At 36.8% G+C, this 20,957-nt stretch overlaps 1 long non-coding RNA gene across 1 annotated transcript; it reads left to right on the plus strand.

Moving 5' to 3' along the window:
* The first annotated feature begins 520 nt into the window (after positions 1-520).
* Positions 521-17,405, plus strand: LOC122161791. The gene is made up of 3 exons (XR_006169297.1): positions 521-3,954; positions 12,656-12,988; positions 17,115-17,405. It is a non-coding gene; the product is annotated as an uncharacterized LOC122161791 (long non-coding RNA).
* The last annotated feature ends 3,552 nt before the right edge of the window (positions 17,406-20,957 follow it).

Raw genomic sequence — 20,957 nt, forward strand, 5'->3', positions numbered from 1 at the left:
TGCTTTCAGCATGATAGACATACTGATTTCCATCCTACAGCATATATGGGTATATATGGGCCGGGAGAACAGGGTTCAAGCCTCCATTTTCTGGAGGTGATGATGATGAAGAGAAGGTATGTAGAACTGTATGGAGAAGGATGAGGCTAAAGGTGAGACATTCTCATAAATACTGATGCCAAAAGGAAAAAAAATAGAAATGACTTCCGAAGCCATCAGAGAAATCTTGAACACCATGCTATTTTAATGATTTTGTTACTGTTATTGGAACCTGAAAATTACTTCTGTTCTTAATAAATACACATTTATTTCAGTATGCCTCACTAATACTTTAACACCCCTTTGATACCTGATTCATTAGAATGCAGGTGAACTTTGCCTAAATACGGAGAACTGTAAAGCTAATGTTAGCATCGTAATGTAAAAAGCTGAGAAAGAGCATTTTATAAAAAGTCTAAAATAAATTGAATGCCTGTATTTTTTTATTTTTTTTTTTAGTGGAAGATTACAGATCTGTAGTATATATATTTATCTAGTCATAAATGTACTAGCATTTTTAAATGCACTAATATTTTGAAACATGTGAGTGAATCAAGTAATAGACTGGAACAAAGCATATTATTATCAGTTCTGCATTCAGAGTCAGTTTGAAGTTAAGCAGACAAGTAAATTTGAACTCAGAAAAATAGATTTCTAGCCCTGTATATTTACTTCACAGCCACTTTTTTACGGTTTGGTAATACTTTGTTATGGCGGGAGAGCAACCTCTATTAATCTGAAAGTACAATGTAAGCTCCCTTTCTTCAGGCATAATTCTTCTTTGCCTGCATATTTGTATCTTCCCTACCTTTGATTTAGAAACTCTTATTCATCTCAGTACAGGTGGATATCAAAGTCTACTTTTTCTTCCGATTAGAATCTATTGGCAATTGCTCAGACATACCGGTGCCACAGATAAAAAGAGATTCAGATATTTTGTAGGGTGCTTGGTTCCTTGTGCAAAGATGTTACAGCCTTTAAGCTGTGCAGGTGGTCAGGCTGCCGGAGCTTCCCTCAGCCCCCTTCCTACAGAGTTGTCTTCTCTTGAAGGGAACTTGGAGGAAGACTCTTATCTTAGATGGCCTGACATCATCTTGTGCAATCTCTTTTCTCAAAGCTGCTGAATTCTCACTCGTACCTCTGAGGCACTGACTGTGCCGTCCATTTAAAGAATTTATTTATCCGTTTTTCATAGAATCACACATTATCCTGAACTGAAAGGTACCCATAAGGATCATCTAGTCCAAGTCCTGACTCCGTGCAGGATCACCCAAAATTCAAACCACATTCCTGAGAGTGCTGTCCTATCTATTTACTATAATAGGAACAATTTCATTCTGGACTAGTATGCTTCAGGCTCCAGATATCAACATCCAAAACAAGTCAAAGCTGTCTATGCTTCACATGGCACAAGAACTTTTACTCCTTCCCTAAAGAAAACATTCTTGTTGAATAGGAAATGATACACTGGATCATACAAATGGTCCACCTACACAATGTACACTGCCTGCACCGGCTAGAATCTGATATGACCAGGAAAAATGTTGAAACTACACTATAATCAAGTGGAAATCCTCCTGGAGGACTTACTTTTGTTTTTAAGAACAAAATAATGTCCCTTGCTTCAGTTAGGGGAAAAGCTGATTGGCTTTTATTTGATGTTGGAACAGGACTGATACATTGATACAAAGATACTCAGAAAAGTGAGTTTATAATATCCACATTGATTTAAAAGAAGCCTAAAATTAAGGCTGTGTAAGCACCATGGCAGGTTTCTGTTTCTATTTATTTGTTTTTCCACATTAAACAACAAATTCTTATGCCAAGAGCCAAAGAGCAAAATTTTACATTCACTGAAACCAAATACATTTTAGAAGAATAAATTATAGAATTGGCTTTTGTTTCTAAAGTCTCTATCATTTTATTCAGCAAAGGAATTGAGAAGATGACATGATCAGCAGGTAAGAAAAGCATCTGTGGAGATGGTGGTTGTTATTACTGCTGGGTGAACATGATACTTATGGAACATGTAAGAAGCTTTCTGATCTCACACTTCAAGATTCATGATGTGCAAACACTTCTGGGACTCCCATTGATTTAACTGGATCTTGAATATTGACATAATAAACCAGTACTAAAAATGCTAAAAGTTCTGCTTGTGGATAGCCTGGACACTCAGTGCTGCTTGCCTTAGGCCCATGGTTAATTTTTAACAACGTGGACACAAACCAATGACCTGTGCTATTGCTCAGGAATGTCTGACCACTCACCGACTCCCAGTTTCAACAGAACGGCCACTATACTGGAACTTACTGGTACTTAAGGACGCACCCAGTTCAAACTACACCCTCCTGTTACTGGGATGAAAGGAATATTGTTACTTTGGAGTGAAAGCACACTGAGATATGTGAAAAGTTTGCTGAAGTTAAAAATGAAATGGGTTCCAGTTGTTATTTCTTATTACTTTTATAAAACTGTTTTAATAAAGATGGAACATTTAGACTGAATGCAGCAAAATGATTACTTTAGCTTAAAAGAACAACACAAGGAAAAATATATAAGTAAATTAGGACAGTTGTTGTAGAAATATGATTAAGATCTGTACAAGTAATAATACGACTGAAAAAAAAAAAAAGATGTTCTACTGATTTTAATTTATTTGTGCATAGCAATTTGTAATTAAAACAAATCCTATTTGCTGCTTATTTACAACTTTATCATAACAGGACCATAGAGCTGAATTGTATTAGGTGATTTTTATGTTTTTTTTTCTTTCTGCTTCTGTGTACACACCTAAATCATGAAGGGAAGATGAGAGCACTAGCAAAATCCAAACACTTTATTCAAAACAAAAAATGTAATTGTTCAGAAATAGGCTATTGACTTTCACTGGGTTAAACAGCTCATGTAGTGATTAAGCTTGAAGCTATAATTGTTCTTGTCACCCAAACTCTGCTCAGTCAATATCTTTTTATCATATACATTTTTAATCACATATTAATAAACAAGAAGGTGTGCTTTATTGATGCCTGGATTAGTTTATTGACCAACTCAACAACTCTATGTATGGTTTCTGAACACAGAAACAAGGTCAGTGTGTGAAGATGAGGAATAGTACATTCACCATCTTTAATATACTTCATTCTAGCAGTCCTCTTGTAAGGTGTTGCAATCTCTACAGTTTCTCCAATTTTTTAAAATAAATTATTTCATATTTGAAACTGCTTCAAAGTTAAAGCACATTTTGGGTTGAGCTTTAAGAAATATAACCACGAGTTTCTTTAATACAACATGATTTTGACACCTTGACACTAAATTATTTGGAAACGTTTGGGAAATCAAACTTTCATGTACTCGTAGATTCTTACAAAATATTGTTTATTCACTTATATTTCTGAAAGCATCTACGCTTTTCAGATTCTCCTAACAACTAACTCTGCTCAAACTTCTTATTCATTCCTTTCTTTTCTCTATGAAGTGCTACTGTGAACATTCCATAACAGTAACTCAGATTTGGAAAGAAGGCCTCTAAAACAACTATATAAAATTAACAATTAAGACAGTAATAGAACATGACAGTATTTTTGTGTGTTCCTTCTCGTCAGACAAAAGCTGCGTATAGGAACTCACATTTCCTTTTTTTTTTCCAACTCGTTTTTCAAAAGGATTAGAGATAGATCTTTTCATCAGTATTTGCACAAAATACTGTTTTGCAATAGGAAAGTATTCAATTGAAAATGTTTTGATGATTCTGTCTGTCAGATGCTCACGTGATATCCTAAAAGAAGAGTCGTTTGGAAACAGAGCTGACTGCAGCATGTGTGAAAGTACACATCAGCCAGACACAAAGATGAAGTCTGCTTCCAACCTGAAGCTCACAGCCTCTAAATCCAGCTCAAAGCTCTTCTCCTTAAGGTATGAACTTAAAATAGGCCAAAATGATTACTCACTACAGTATCATGTATGAGTATCCCTGATTTTACCAATGTCTCACATACCTGAATTAGGTAATGACACGTCTTAAAGAAAATACTTTTAATCTCTGTTTTCTCTAAAACCATACACACAGGCTGCACTGCTTTGCTTTCCCACTGCACACTTCTTCAGGTGACTTGCCAATGGGCTCCATTATCTACTGCACAGCACTGCTCACAGTAACAAGAAGTTGTTGGAATAGCTCTCCGCACCTCTTTTTCTCACTCAAGAATTGTGTTTCATCTTTGTCCTCTAAGTACAGCATTATCAGCTACATTTTCCATGCAGATTCACTTGTGTAGTATCTGGCAATATTTCTGCTCCTTCTGAGCCCTTTTCTGATACTGTCTAGATTTACACAATTTTTCTAAGTAGAGGGAAGAAATATCTTAGTTCAATCAAGTAGTGCTTTCCTGTGCCTTTGACTACAGAGTTCAAAAGGCGTACGTCTTTTGTTTTCTTTTGCAAGTGCTACTCTATAATCCTCAAGCTGTGGTGTTGGGAAAAAAGTTAATAACTATGTACACTGAAGTGAAAATAGCTAGTGTAACATGAAGAGAAACTTGCTAGTATAGAACAAAAAGCAATACAGATGAGCATCGGTACCAAGTGCAGGCAAAAATCCTGCAGATGACTAACACACTGGCAAAGCCATTCATATTCACATGAACATTGTATAAGTGCCAAGTGCACCAAGATGTTGCATAGGAGTTCTGGTCATGTAAGGTAAAGCTTCCCAGAGGCATCCTTTAATTGGTCTAATTTTCTCTGCCAAACACCATCAAAGTTCTAGATGTTCAGGCCAGGTCTTGTCACTTTACTATTTCATCACTTTCTGGATTATCTACTCCCAGCATAAATGCTCTCAAACACATTTGCTGCCTGTATGTTGCTCTCCCTTTCACATGCATAGCCACCTACACACCTCTTTCTATAAGAGCCTTACTGAACTCTCAGAAATAGAGACAGGAAAACAATGGAGCCTAAACTGCTATTCAACCTCAGCAGGTAAATGGATGTCCAGACACTTCCTAATTTCAAGGGTAGGCACAGAAAATCCTCCTAGCACATTAGGAACACAGTCCACTCTACTTCTGTTAATTTCCCCCCTCCCCCCCCCCCCCCCCCCCCCCCCCGGGGGGTGGAGGCAAACACACACACACAAAACTAAATCTCAAGTCAAGGGAAAAAAAAACCCACAACACAAGCTTCAGGTTGCATATGCTACTCCATACTGTCAGTGCTTATACATAGGAAGCATATGGAGCTAGGTAAGCAATAACATTTCTGAGAAAGTTATTATTAAAGGGAAGACAACTGCTAGAGCCAGTTTACGAAATGACTGAAATGAGTACAGCACTCAATGAATGTCTGTTTTCCTTAGTAGGAACACACAAAATCACGCCAGCATGGGATGACTCACCACAAATAGGTGGGTTTGACTCTTGGCTCTGACATTGACATATTGCATGGCCTTAGGCAAATCCCAAAACATTTGTTTTTACTTCTCCACTTATGTGATCTGGATAATACTTATATACCTAAGGGGGGTATTTTAAGATACAATATGTTTAAGATACTACAAAGATTTTAAATGCTGTAACATAGCTATGCCTCATTAACAACGTCAAGCTAAAATAAACACTGGGATGATTTAGGTAATGTGGTACATGTTCCTGGAACCGGGAACTTTGCTGAACAAAGAGCAAAATCTTCAAAGAGCCAGAGGTAAGGGAAGGCACAGCCCACTGCAAAGCTGAAGTACTTTGCAAGGGTGGATGAATTTATAAGAGAGGAAGAACAAGTTTGTTTAATAGGCAAAAGTTCAGTCTTCATTAGTATTTTAAGTGGTTGGGCTGAACTGAAAGACAACACAAGCTCAGAGGTGGGTGAATAAAACAAACGTAGGCTTCATTTATCCACACGTATTGAAGTTAGAGAGGATTTTGCCAGGATGAGACCTGACAGTTTGTTCCTACTGCCTACACAGTAAGAAAATTATTAAAGTATCAAAAGAGATACCTTTCATGCAAAGCTTCCTCTCATGTTGTGAAGGGCAGTTCCCTCTGAAACTTTGAAAGGTGTTCTGCAAGGATCACAGTACTGCTTCATGTAGAAAGGATCACTCTTATCCTGTGGGACTTATCAGTAGGTCAGAAATCAAGGTGCAGTGCAACATGCATTGGAAACCCTACTGAAAGAGAAGGCCCTGGATAGCGATCCCTTGGCATGTTAATTGCACTTAAGGAATGCTACCAGGAAGCAGGAGTGAGGTATGCAGTACAGACAGAACTGAGGGGCCACAAAACTCTGCCTCAAGAGTCTGAGCCCGTCACCACTGTTCTTAAATCCTACTTGCATTAGAAGGAATACATTGCTGGGCTATGCCAGAGAGAGGCAACTCCAGCCCACAGCATAACAGGTGGTAGCACAGCATTATCACTTCTGAAGTTCTCTTACTTTTTTGTCTTCTCCAAGATGTTTTGGCACTTAGGACCTAAAAGAATAGTGAGAGGAAGTCTGACAGTGTGGAGAGTGGTATAAAAGGATGTGAAATCAGGTTAACCACTGTGAAAGTAAGAGGGAAAAGCTTGAGCTGTGAGGAAGAAAAGAAGCTGAAGTGGATGTTCTTGGAGTGAGGAAGGATAGACGAGACTTATCTTCAGAAGTGATCAGTGGCAAGGAATAAGTACAACAACAGCAGTAAACTTTGAAGTATCAATAAGTGAGATTTGGGACAGTTAGTGCCAAGATCTATTTTTTTCATTAGATGTTACTGTTTCGGCATTTCAGTAAACATGAGAAAACAAGCTGAATGAGTTGTGATTTGGAGTGGGCCTCCAGCTACTGGAGGTAAACCACTGTCCTTTTTACTGTGGAAACAGGAAGGGACTGAGGGTCTGGTCTGGCACCCAGTCCAGCTCAGGTTAGTTTCACAGAAAGGAACCCTGATTGTGACTTCTGAGACTGCACAAAGACGTGAACAAAAGTGTTGCCAGTGGAGAGATCTGAGAGACTTTGGTGCACTTTCAGTCCTAAACAGAGCACTCAAATAGCACACTATGTAGGAATCAGACACTCTGGACTTGCCACACCTCATAAATCTACATCAAGGTAATTTTTAAATTTCTACTACAGGCTATTCTGCGATAGATGACACAACGAATAGGGCAGTTTCTATACTTCATACTGCGTCTTCATATCTGTCATATTTACTACTTAAGACGTCTCTAAAAATGGGCACTGACTCTAGAATGCAGTTTGAGACACTAACATATAACTGGATACAGAAGTTTCTCTCAGCAGAAATCAGTTTTCAAACTGAAAATACTTACACCCAGTACTTCATTGATAGACTTCATTTTAGAGACACAAAATGAAATTCATATTAAACTAACAAAGCTAATACATTTTTACTACATCTGCAGACCACAGAACACTTTGCTTTCAAGAAAAGTTGAATAAATCACAGAGCTTTCTTAAAGAGACTTCTCCCCTTGTCTTCAGAAAGTCTTTAATGTGACATCTGTCCCTGCACTGTCACCTCTTTTAAAACTAACAAATGCATGACATATAATACAAGATTTATAAATTAAAGAAACCCACCCCTTTTAAGTAATATTCTTTAAATCTCAGTTTCTGACAGTCCTCCTATTTGCTCACTAACTGTAGTAGGCGTATTTTTCAGAAAATAGTGAATAAAAACTGACAAGCTATCGGGGGAATCTGAATGCATAATTGATAGGGGCATAAATTAATATGATTAGGCCTTTATTGGGTGCCACTGCTGCCAAACCTACAAAAGGGGCATGGAATAAAACATGGCTATGTTCTCAGGGCTGATAGACATCAATATGTAATGCATATTATCTCAAGCCTTCTCATGTACTCTGCTTATGACAGCACTCAACCTAATTGAAATTTTTATCTTTCTGTTGCATACAGACAGTTTTGACTAGGTGCTTCCAGGGAAAAGAGAGAAAACCAAATGACCCAAACGAAGGTTTCTCTGCAGAGGTATATACCCCGCTAGCAAACCACTGTAAGATAGCTTTCTACTTGTTAGCTTTCTAAAGTCATCTTCAGAAAGCTGTGTTAAAGGTATCCCAGGACTTGGATACCACTCCCCCATTTAACTAAACTTAATAGTGCGTTTCCCTAAAATTAAGAAAAAATCAAATGATTGCTTTGTAGAAATCAATATACTGCGTGCTCACTTTAGCTGAGGTTTTGCTTACTACAGTTTTTGTGTTGCATACATTTAGCTTAGGAAGAAATTATTTTCTTTCGAATAACGAACTTCTTAAAACTATTCTACTTCAGATCTGTGATGGAAAAGTTTAAAATTAAGAAGAGTTTCTTGAAATGACAGCCTTCATGTCTCTTCAAAATACATTAGCCAGCTGACACAGTGTCATCCGATAATTCAAAAATATTTTCAACTTTTTCTTTCCTTTTCAGTTATTAACTATGAATTCCCATCCATCCTGTAAAAAGCCATTCCAAAAAACATGGTATCTGACAGTAATAAAATGTTTCAAGCATTTGCTATAAATGAGAATTCATCAATATGCACTTTTCCTAAAGGGTTTTGCTTTGACAAGTCAAAGTTGATTAAAAGGTTGCACAGTTAATATTTTGCTCTTTATCAAAAAGTTCTGTACTGCTCAAGTGTTCCTGAGAATCTATGCTGCAATTACTAAATACTTTTATTACAGTAGTGCTGGATGTTGTACAAATAAGATAAGGAGTCAGTTTTTGCTCCATTGTTTACAGTCTAGAATGGGATTATCCCTGGAGTAAGAAACATTCAACCTGTAAAAATCAAAGTAAAACACAGAAAGAGGCAGAAATGGGTCCAACACATCACTTTAGCTTCATTGAAACTCACTTCCAAAGACACAAGAAATAAATCTATTTTTCTTTTCTTTTCTTAATTTATTTCTGGAATATATTTTAAAATCTATGCATTCAGTTTAATAAATACAAATCATGTTATTGGTTATTTTTATGCTATGAAGACAAAGACATCATAGGTAAAAAATGACTTTCTCCTCTTAATGGACAATGTTTCACTCTCCTAACTCATTGCTTCATTATCATAAACTGTAGGGCATGCATAAATATGAAGAGGCCACACGTTTTATAGATTAAAGAATGACACACAGACTTCTGAAAGATCCATGTTCCTGCACCTGTTATGTCAAGTCATTTATTTATTTCAGAGTCTATAGAGCACTCTTACATTCATTTTATATCTGCTACTGGTAGCTGCAAGTTCAACACATGGAACCAACTTGGTATGATGTCCTTTACTTCTTTATATTACATACAAAATATTGGGACATGTTATGGAACACATAGCGAGAGTTGGTACCTAGGGAATGGAAAAAAGAAGTCTTGAACTTTCCCTCAAACATCTTGGAGAAACTCAAAGTCTTCTTCTGCCCTAACATGGATTTGTCTTATAAATGAAATTTTAATGAAGTACAATTTGAGAGCCTACTACTACGTGGTTTCAGAGCTGTTCATTCCCACTTTGATGCTCTACTGAAAAGGTACTAGCATGGATCCTTGTTCAGCAGGGAGATTGGAGTGATTTGTAGCTGTGGAGATTTCAGAGTAGTAAGCTTAAGTTGTTTTATTATTTTGATTCTTGTAACTTTTTTGTGCTAGGTAGGAATGCCAATACTTACAGTTCACTGGCTAGAAAGAGAATAACAAACACACTGAACTCATTAGTTAGAAAATTGAATCTCTTCAAGGGACGGCTTCTAAACTTTCTTATAATGATATTTAATACCTGAAAAGTTTCTCTCTAGCACAGCTTGGACTTGCAACTACTTTGAGCAGTTCTGAAGAGAGGAATTACTGTGACTCAGAAAAACTTCTAGTGATTTGCGATACAACTTGAACATCTTGTAAGATCGATAGCAGAACGATGTCACAATAACAACAGGCATTGAAAGACAACAGATTAAAGTGAATTTCAGGAGATTTAAAAATAACCTCCTTTTTTAATGTCTATTTTTCAGTGGATCTGCTCTTTCTTGGGGCCTCAACATGGACCAGTTCTTTAATTGGTAGAGTCTGCAGCTCAAGACAGTAATTAGGTCACTCAGCTTTCTTCTTTACTCACTGATTTACCAAGGCTTTCTGTCTCACCACAATGCTTTGTTTCATCCAGTCTTTTCCCAAGACCCAGAGACATCACTCACCCACTGGAGGAGCCTGAAGCAACATCTCTTCCAGGCTTTCTCCTCTAGAAGATTTCGGATACTGCTAGTATCACCAGAGTGTATGACAAAGACAAGCTACATAAATCTTAGGGTCAAGATGTTGTCAACCAGAACACTAATATCAGAATGATCTCACACAAAAGTAAGATGATTAGGACTTTCATAGAGAAGTAATGGTGGTGGGGCTAGTTGTTTTCTGGGTGTGGAATTACATAGGTTCTTTGTAACTTTCAGAGTATCTGGTAATTTCTGATGATCAATCAAGGGATTTTTCAACAGTTCAACTTCATATGCTTACTTATGAAAAAAAAGAAAAAACAGGAAACCGTGTCCTGGCGTAATTTTGGTGCCACTCTAAGGGCGAGACTTTCCTGATGCCTTATCTTCTTTATTATATACCAAATTTCTTACTTAGCCAAAAAAGATTTGAACTGTGTTTCAGAGGATGTATTTAGATGAGCCTTGGTTTTTAAGATGAATATTATGTGGGGGTACTGCCTGTTTAGAAAACTTTTAAACTCTCCATTTGGGACTGGACACTACAAGGCTATAAAAATGTGTAATAATACACATAAAGTCTATATTATTGGCCTCGGCAGCAGCCAACAAACATAAGCCCAAGAAGTATGTATCATATAGTGCAGAAAAAGAGAGAATCTAGCACTGTTTCATTAGCACTAAAGTGAATGACTACACAGAAACTAAAAGCAGTACCTGTAGCATAACCATAGTAAATCATAGACAGTAACTAGCACATGGTACCTTTGCAGGATAGAGATGGATTGCTATCCCTGTTTGCAGAAGGGAAAACTGAGACCCAGGGAACAAGGGATAAATTTCCACAGATGAATGACACCTGAGGACTCCAAATCTATTCATATTTTTGAGGTCTGCTCTACCCTCAGAAATAATATTGTGAAATGTCAAACAGGATTTTAAGAAGAGGTTGCTGAAGTTCCGGCCCTAAATCTCCACCGGACCACCTTGCAGGCTATTGGCAGAAATCCTACTATGCTTACTGTTGTCAAGTAACTAGGGCTCTTCAAGAGGCTTGAACTTGCCTTAACTTAGCAAAGTAAACTCTCTATGAAGTGTCAGCATACCCTCTTCTCACTGCAAAGCCATTTGAGGAATTTCAACGTTGTGATATTTCCAAATTATCAAGTTGAAATACTTTACATGTTAGTAAAATGCATTGTGCCGACCATGCTTTAACAAAGATCATTTATCATCTCTGGAAAGTTGCTGAGTAAATCCTTTTGACTTTGTGCTATCTCATTCATCCTTGTTTCAAATAATGTAATTCTAACATTGTATTGATATTCTTTTTGATTTTTTTCCTCGTTTTCAATTTAAAACTGGGTTATAAATACATTTCAGGCCACTAAGTTTTATTTTTGTTTTCTTATGGAACTATGCAGAAGATGTGCTCAGCTATATTGATCTCTGAGGAAATGTGGACGAGGTAGATAATGTGAAACCTTTTTGTCATTTCTAACAGTTATATAGGTTGCGGAAACTTTCAGTGTTTGGCTGACTAGATAAGTTGATGCATTCACATTTATTTGATTGGAAAAGTATGGGAAGTAAACTTTGACTCCCTATTTTCTGTATGTTATTGATCTTTTGTGTATTAACACTTTTCTAGTAGAGAAAAGGAATTCATGATTGTGAGAGCAGAAACATTCCTTTCTTTCTGCTAGACTCTTTAGAAAAGAAAAGGGACATAAATTAAGAAGGGACAATGGAAGGGTCATAACGCAAAATACTGAACGTTTCCACCTATAACCTTCAAAAATAGGAGGAGAAAGATATTACAGCTCCTGCATCTCTCCCATCTGTAACAGATCCTTCCTAACTTTCCCTGGTCTAGCATAGCTGCAAGCTGCAGGTACTTGTCAGGCTTTGGCTCAGTTCCAGGAGCAACTGAGTATATTGGTATATTCAGCTTAGCTGGGATACCAGGAAGGCTTTTAATGTTTATAAGCAACTGGTATAGGAATTTGTCTAAAAGGTGGGTGAGTAAAAATGCAATGAGTCCTTTCCTAGTGAAAAGCAATCACCTCATTTTTTTTCATTCTAGTTCTTCCCTGATTGCTCATCATGTTTCAGCTCAGTCACTTTCTCTAAGTTTCCAGAAGGAAACATCCTCCTGACTTCTTGAGATTCATACGAGCCTCTGCAAATCAGATCTGGACTCTTAACTCTGAGTCCAGGCTCTATGTCCTCCAGCAACAGAGATCTTGTATTCCTCTTGCTTCACTTACTCCCAACCCTGTGTAGCTTACTGCCTTCTCTGAGCCCACTCAACCCTCTTGCCTGGGAAGACAATGCATTTAAGAGGTTGTTGTTTTTTTTTGAAAACATAAAATCATACCTTACTTTGTTGATTTGGTTTACAGCATGAACACGAAGAACAGCTGGATAGGCTTAAGTGAGGCAGAAGGATTTTTTGACAGTCAGGATCATTTAAACTACAACCGCTGTGACAACGTGAACAATTCATGATATTTCTGCTGTATCCACTCAGTTTGGGGAAGCTGCAGAGAGACCCTAGTGCTGCTACCTTCACCTGGGGCCTTTCAGAACCAGCTCCATTCAGGGCCAGGCTGTCAGAGACAGCATCCCAGTAGAGAAGGAAAGGAAAACTGCATCTATTCTCCCACAAGGAGGCTTTGCAACTGAGACTCACTGACTCCTTGTTACCGCGTGCTGCTCTCCTTGTGATTATACAGGTATGGAAAAGTGGCTCTTGGCACAGTGTCTTTCCAGACAATCTCACAAATCCTCTAAGAGCATTTATTTTAGCAATTCCTCTTTTTTTATTTTTCCCCCTCAGTCATACAAACTGGTGTGAGACTTTGTCACTAGATTATTTACATTTTTAACATACATACATATATATATATATATATATATATATGCATTTGGCTTGTCCTGGTTATTTTGTTTCTACCCATGTGCTCAATTTCCTTTCCAAGTTAGTTCCTGACTTGCAAGACAATTCCTCATAATGATGGTGATTGTCCTAAAGATCATCTAATCACAATAAATCCTGCACAGACTATGAGCTCTGTCCTGCCCTTGGTGACCTCTTACACATTTGAGCTTCACATATAAGCTTAGATTAGTACTTTTTAAAAAATTCATTCTTATTCAAAATTAAACAAATCTCTGCCACGATTGCTAAAATTGGCAGACAGAAGCACAAAAAAAATTTCAAGTAAATTAAAAGTGAACAACTTGTGCAAGTAAGCAAATAGATGAGACACAGCTCATACAACCTGGAACAGTCACCAGCTTCAATTGGCTGTACCAATTCATATTGTCCAAGAATCTGGCCTAATGCTAAAAAATGTTTTGTATGTGTTAGAAAAGGTGGGTGTGTAAATTATAGCTGCCCCTATGACACTTTAACTTGAATGACCAGTACTTATTCAGTCAACTACAATAGGTCTCACTGTCCTCGGCAGAATTACAGGGGTAATTTTTTTTTTTTTTTTTTTTTTAACATGGATGAGCAGCCCTTGAACAATTTCTCCAACATACTAAGCATGAACAGGCTTTTCTTCAACATCAGGTGCACGTCTTCTCCTCACATTTATTTTTCTCCAACACTCATATTTATCATGGTCATTACAGAGAGAGAGAGAGAGAGAGAGTGTAAATCTTCCCTTCCTACAAATCCATGTCTTCTCCTCCATCCCTCCTATGGGAACACCACAAAACAAAGGAGTGACCTCATTTCATATATCTGTCTAGTTTTATTTATTTATATTATCAAAGATGACATCCACTGTTAGAGTATATAGCTACAAATTCCTCATACCTCGCAAGTAAACTTGTGTGCAAAATACAGACAGGCGGTGATAAATACTGTACCGAAGACTTGAGTATTTAGATTACTAATGACAACAAACCTCACTTGCTCCAAAGGAGCTTACAGTGCCCAGAAAACTGAAACAGAACCAAAAGAAAAAGTAGAAAAACTTTTCAGGGCCTTGGAATACACTCCTCTTGATATAAAGAACTTCAAAGTGATGAAATGGGAATGTATCTTCTACATAAGAATGATTGCAAAACAGGACTAATACATAAGAGAACATATTACCTCATCAAATTCTCCATTTTAGGTCCTTATTTTCAAAAAGAGAATTACCATCAGTTAATGATAAAAAAAAAGGAAATTCATTACCTTTGAAAGTAAGGGTTTCACCTTTTTAAGTACAGTAACGTTTTTACCTTTCTGAAGTGTTTATTAATTTATTAGAATAAATTCCCTTATATTCATACATATTCCTTAGGTAATACAGTATTTACCTTTACAGAAGAGGCTACTGAAAATCCACAGAAAAGAAATTTACAGATGCATCATGAAGTAGAAACAAATGTTTTTATTCCACATACAAATAAAATATTTTTAGATTTGGATTTTTTATTACCTCCTTTGCAGAAAAGGTTATTCTGAGCCTTATCCTGCTCTTTCTCCAAAGTTCAGAAATAAGGCTCAGTGATATTAGACATATGGAAAGACTGCTAGTCTACACAAAGTAGCATATTGAAAGAAAAAGCCTTCATTTTCTTGGACGAATTCTCATTTAATTATTTGAGACTCGTAACTTCCCTTTTCTTTAAGTAGTATTCCTTTAAGTATGTCTTCTCAGCTCAAGTGTCAGATCAATTAATTTTTTCTCTCTTTGTTTGCTCTAGAGGAGACTTCTTTTATTACAAGAAAAGAAAAAAAAACGTACATATGTGATAGTAACTTTAATTATTGAAGGTTTTTGACACCACCGATGAAAATGCTTCCTACAAAGTCAGCTTTGAGCATAGCCAGTGACAATACTGTGAAGGTCAGTGTTCAGATTAACATGCTCACTGTAAAAACACACGGCAGATTTTTGTACTAATAAAGATAGTAACGTGTGAACCAACTGAAGAAGTGAAAAACATCCAGAATAATTAGAAGCCTCTGATATCAAGTAACTTAACAAACTTCCTTGGGAAGCAGAAGCCTAAAATTTATGTCCTTGCCTGTTTCATATAATCCGAGTTAGATTCCAAAAAGCCTCTTTTTTTTTTTTTTTTTTTTTTTTAATTTAGTTCCTTCTCAGACAGTTGTCAGGAAGAATTTCGATTGATGGAATAGATCCCTGGTATCTCCCCTAGTATTGCACACATTGCACCCTGGCATCCTGATTCTTCTCACCTCTCAGGATGTAAATCAAGGAACATTCACAGAAATCAGCAAGAATTGGGCCCAAGAGCTTTCAGTGTATGATTGAACTAATTTTTGGCTGGCAGACTCTTATGAAAACTGATTCGTGTTTTTCACAAATCAGTTCAGTGACAAGTAAGTCCTCACACACCAGACATTAGATGGGGAATTGGGCAGTTCTTTGCACCAAAGGAAAAGAAAAATCATGCTTTGATACTGTCACCATCATGTACCCATTCAAGGCTGAAAAGGAGGATGAATAAAGATAAGCATGAGACTTTCCTAAGGCAGCTGACAATACGTTGATAGGAATAGACATTTTAGAAAGAAATTAGATCTTCTGGGGGGAAAAAAAATGACTTCCTCTCCCTCAATTTTATGTTATACACACTCATATATATACGTAACTATGAAAGGACTAAGAAAGGAGTGGTAACTGATGAAAGAGAAGTTGGTGAATATGCTTTGAAAGAGATTCTGCAATCCATTTATTAAAACATAGAGAAGGCCTTTTAATACAGTTCTTCCCTGATTTGTCCTCTGACTTTCAATCACCTCTTTTGAAAGACCACTGTCCTGGAGAAAACACTTCCTCAAGTGTTTCCTTTCAAGAAAAAACTCAAACTCTATTACACTAAGTAAATCAAATCCATCCTTTAGATGTCTTAAACCAAAATGAAACAACAGAAATCTAGACTTTTTTTTAATAAAGAGTTCAGTAGAAGAGACCAAATGTTCTGTATCTTTGTCACTTGCCATACATGGATTTGATTGATGCTCTAAATTCTCTAAATTCTAAATTCTCTAAATTCTAAAAGCTCTAAATTCTTGTGGGGTGAAGCCTCATGTATTTTTACACATCTTGATTACTGAGAGCAGTTTACTCTTACGCAGCCAAAAAGCATAGCATAAGGAACAAATAGCATTGGAGGATGGAAAAAAAAAATCTGTCCCTTAAGCAGTAATAATTGGATTTGAGGCTCACTCCAGCACAAATTAGCATTCATGGCATCCGGCCCATGGACCAGATGCTGTAGGACTTTGGGTGAGTTTGGTAGTGTCCAGTTAATGGCAGAAAATGACTGTTAAGGGAAGAATCAAAGATTAGGGAGAATAGCAGTGCTTTCACATCCACCTCACAGCATTAAGGACTAGTGGGAGCTAGGATGTTTCTTGAATCTGATGGAGATAGCACTTTTCTTCTGCAAAGGTCAGGAAAAAAAAAATCCACTGGTCTACAATTTTAACTTATTTAAAGAAAAGCAATTCAGGTTTGATTCAACCTAACATGGCAGAACTCTTCTTCCAAGGAGTGGAAGGACACATTACCTCCTAATTTGGATTAGCTCCTTTAAAAAGGTTATCTGCTATATGAACTACTCTATCATTTCAGGAAATTCTACCTTGTTCTACAGTTGTAGGCCAATTTGGCATACTAATACTACTGGCAAATTAAGAGAATCCCAAAAGCCATGGAACATTTTGTTCCATGAGAAAAATTAAGGAAGGCATGGCTAAATATATATATATATATATATATATATATATATACATACATACATATACATACATACACACACACGCGCCATTTCAGAATCCAAACCATTCTTTCCAGTAACTTATAATTGTTTCAATATTTGTAGGGAATTCTGTATCTTTAGGAGAGATCAGGCCTGGTGAACTAGAACAACACTGCATGATTGTGCACACTTTCAAAATCGATGTGAAAGTTGCCTACAAGCAGCGGAGTTACTGGAGTCTTTGTTCAGGTAACATTCTTTAAAATGCTACGTTCTTTAAAATGCAAATGTCAACATTGTCATCAGAACAACAAAGACATCCAACACCAAAGCTGAATGATCTAAAATAAGCGAGAAACACTGGGAGTCAAACACTTAGCTGCTGTGAAGGAGCAGAGAAATACAGTATGAAATAAATCATAACCAATGAGATTTAGCAATGAACAGATTCCCAGTGACACCTTTTATTTGGCCTTCTAAATAGAGGAGATACACAAAACCTCATTTCAGTTCTGTCTTTCCTTCACTTCTGGATTTGCTGATTTCTTTGATCAGCCTGTTGTGTTGATGCTGAGCAGAGCTACTTTGGAAATTTTCCAGCAAAATACTGTTGGTTTTAAAGTGGACAGTGAAACACTACCTGTCAGAAAAGTTCAAACATTTGAACAGCTCTGCAAACACTATGGCTAACATTTTACTTGGAAAACATTTAGAGTTCCCTAATGTTTGAGGAGGGAATGAACATCCCTCTTCCTCCGTCAGCTGTAACTTTAGTATTCAGTAAGCACCCAGAGTTTACATACAGTTCACTTATCCATTTTCAAAGTTCTCTCCTTAAAAAATGAAAAAGAAAAGAAATGTAATCTTCAGAGGAAGCCTTACAATCTTATTTTAATTTTTACTTAATAAATCCTGTCTGAAACAGAGCTTTTAGAAAGAGATAATAGTTATGATTTAATCAACAGCCATTTGAAATGAACTTCCCATTCTATGTGCAACATGAATATCTCAGGAGAAAAAAGCACAGAATGATCTGAAATTATGAAAATTTCCACACATTCCATATTATATAATTTTATATCATAATTTGCTCCATGTCAATCCATTTGCTATGGTACCCTTAGCTAAGAATCACTTAGCATGTGATGGAAGGTGGGAGAGGGAAGAAAAGGAATGCTTAGCCCTGAGAGCATCAGCTCCAGTTGGGGCTTACGCAACCCAAAGGTAGAAGATTAGAAAACGTATTTAATAAAAAGAAAAAAAAAAAAAAAGGATGGGAGACAGACACAAGGATCCACAAGAGTCCATGGATGAAAGCACTGCAAAACGTTGTGCTTGATGTGGACTTGTGGAGGAAGGCAGTGGTAAAGCACCATTCAGAGACAGGGTAGGTACCTGTGCTAATGCACCGAACAGCAAAGGGACCAATCATTGCAGAGCCTGTGGAATCAGCCACAAAAACTCCAGATAAAGTTTTATAGAAGAAGTGAGGTTGCTCTGGGCATATTTCATGATAAAACTGAATTCTTTTCTTACTCTTTTCCTTACTCTCCCTGCCCCAGAGTTTCTCTTTAATTGGCTGCCTGTGGGACTGGCAAAATAAATGCCCACTGACACTCCAAACCTCACTCAAAAGGCAACTTCCGTTATTTTTATCTTTTTCTCCTGTAGGACAGTGAAACAGATATATTGATGATTATCATTCCTCCTACATTATTTTTAAATACAACCTACTCATTGCCAATTGTCGAAGAACAAGATTGGTAATTTCTACAAGAATATTTCCATATTTTCATATTTTTGTTCACTCTTTCGCTCTTTGACCAGGGCAGAAAGCAAGCACTAGAACTGTCTATATATTAGAATTAATGTGTTTCTCTGCTCAGTTTTAAATGCTTCTTTGTTGTTTACCCTTATAAAGAGAAGCTGGAATTATCTTTCAATGCCTTATCTAACACTGCTGACACAAACTGTTTCTAACCACTAACAAGACCAGAACGTACAAACATGCTTTGTTCTTAAAAATCTCTTCCCACTCTACGTAGGAACTTGGAAAGTAACAGGGCAAAAAATTCCATCCTGGTGAAAGAGTGACTACCTCTTTAATAAATTCAAATTCATTTATTTAGATTTCTTAATAAAAATTAACCTTGGGAAACTGAAGACAAATAGCTTAATTTACTTTATACCAGGCCATGCAATATTTAAGTTGTTATCAAGAGACAGTACTATCAGGAAAACTAAGGTTTGGTCATTCAGTCCACTGTCAAGACAGACTCCAGGTTTCTCTTGATGTTGTATCAACTGCATGTTTTCGCTTGCTAGCTGCTACATAAAAAATACTGGAATCAGAGATGTGAAGTGTCAGTAATTCCTACTGTGTGCATTTTTCTCCTTGCTGAGAGACTCACAAGATAGTCACAGCTGTACAGAATTGCATAATTAGGTCAACACAAAATTTTAAGATAAGCATGGCAGTTTCCTTCCTCCTCTATTTCCCCTGTCCTCCCACTTCCCAAGCACAGCACACCACTAATTGCACTTTCCACTTACTGATTTTACTTGAAGGCTTTTCAAGAGGATTGTCATTTCTAGCCTGCAATTCAAGACCATTATTCTCTTTGCAAAAGAATGAACTATATTGAACTGGAAATCCCACCCTCTAACTATTTATTAATATAGTTTTAAAGGAATTCTCAGATTTTTGTTGCTAACTGTTCACTTGCGTCGAAACGTGATGCACTTGTTGGCAGAGTTGCCCCAGAGGGACTGCAGTGAGACAGACTTACTCAAGCTTCACTTGAACACAGAAATGAAAATCAATAAACAATTTGAACTTCTCAGAAGAGAATTTTTCTCCTCTAATGAATATACAAGCTTGGTTACAGCTTAATTTAAAGATTGAATTCAGTGTGTATTTTTTCCCTGCACCAGGAGCATGACAAACACAAGCCTCAAGTGACATGTCCCAAAGGGAGACTCATTGTTTAAGAAAAAAAAAAAAAAAAAAAAAGGGCAAAAAAAGAGAAAAAAAACCCAAAAAAATAAAAAAGACCCTGGCCGCATGACAGTGAGCTAATTTAAAAATAAGGAAAACAGCATGCAGTGGGCAAAGAAATCTGCTTTGTAGGTGACTGCACAATTCCTAAACTTTTAGCTTCTGGTAGGGCAATTTTTTTGATACATGTATTTTTATTTGCGTTTCTAAGACTGCAAATTGGGACAGACTAAAGCATTGAGATGTGATTGTAAATTCTGTAGTAGCTGGAGAATGCTTGAATGCAGAACAAATGTGCTTGCACCTTTTGCTTTCAGCACTAGCAAATGTTAATAAAATCATTTCTGTAGCAATTAACACATTCAATATAGAAACTGGCTGAGGAATCATTGTTTCCAAAATAAGATTCATTTGGAATTAATTGTCAGAAAGGCTGTCACCTGGATGAGCTGCTGCATTGCTGTTTTTCAGAATTTCTGTGGAGTTATCAAACTGAACTGCTTTTGTCATCTGATAGTGCAACCTGGCAAAATGATCTGTTGAAAGATGTGAAAGTGATTGTGTACAGCATTACGTTATTTGTCTCATCAAGAAATAGATTTGGAAACTTTGATCTCATCTGTGTAACATGGAAAGCAGATAAGCCAGCTTTTAGATATAAGTGCAAAAGAGCTAAGTGGCAAATAAAAAGAGTCCCGAAAGCATGGTGTTTTTCTGAGAAAAAAAAAAAAAAAAAAAATAAAATTTAACTGGGTTGAAATCTACATTTTCAGGTATCTTGGACCAGATAAGCCCCCAGAGAATACATTTACAGCATTTACAGGGATAGTAGGTGTTTCAGCATTCCAAACCAAACAAGTTAGTCACTTTTTTTTTCTCCAGTAAAGAAAATCCTAAATTTCTCCAGCTCCTGAACTCTTTTTCATGTTTATAATCCTAACACCCCACTCAAAGGGATCTCTAAAGCT

This window comes from Centrocercus urophasianus, unplaced genomic scaffold (assembly GCF_019232065.1).
Source record: "Centrocercus urophasianus isolate 14NV4802_14NV808 unplaced genomic scaffold, USGS_Curo_1.0 seq_10, whole genome shotgun sequence".
NCBI lineage: Eukaryota > Metazoa > Chordata > Aves > Galliformes > Phasianidae > Centrocercus > Centrocercus urophasianus.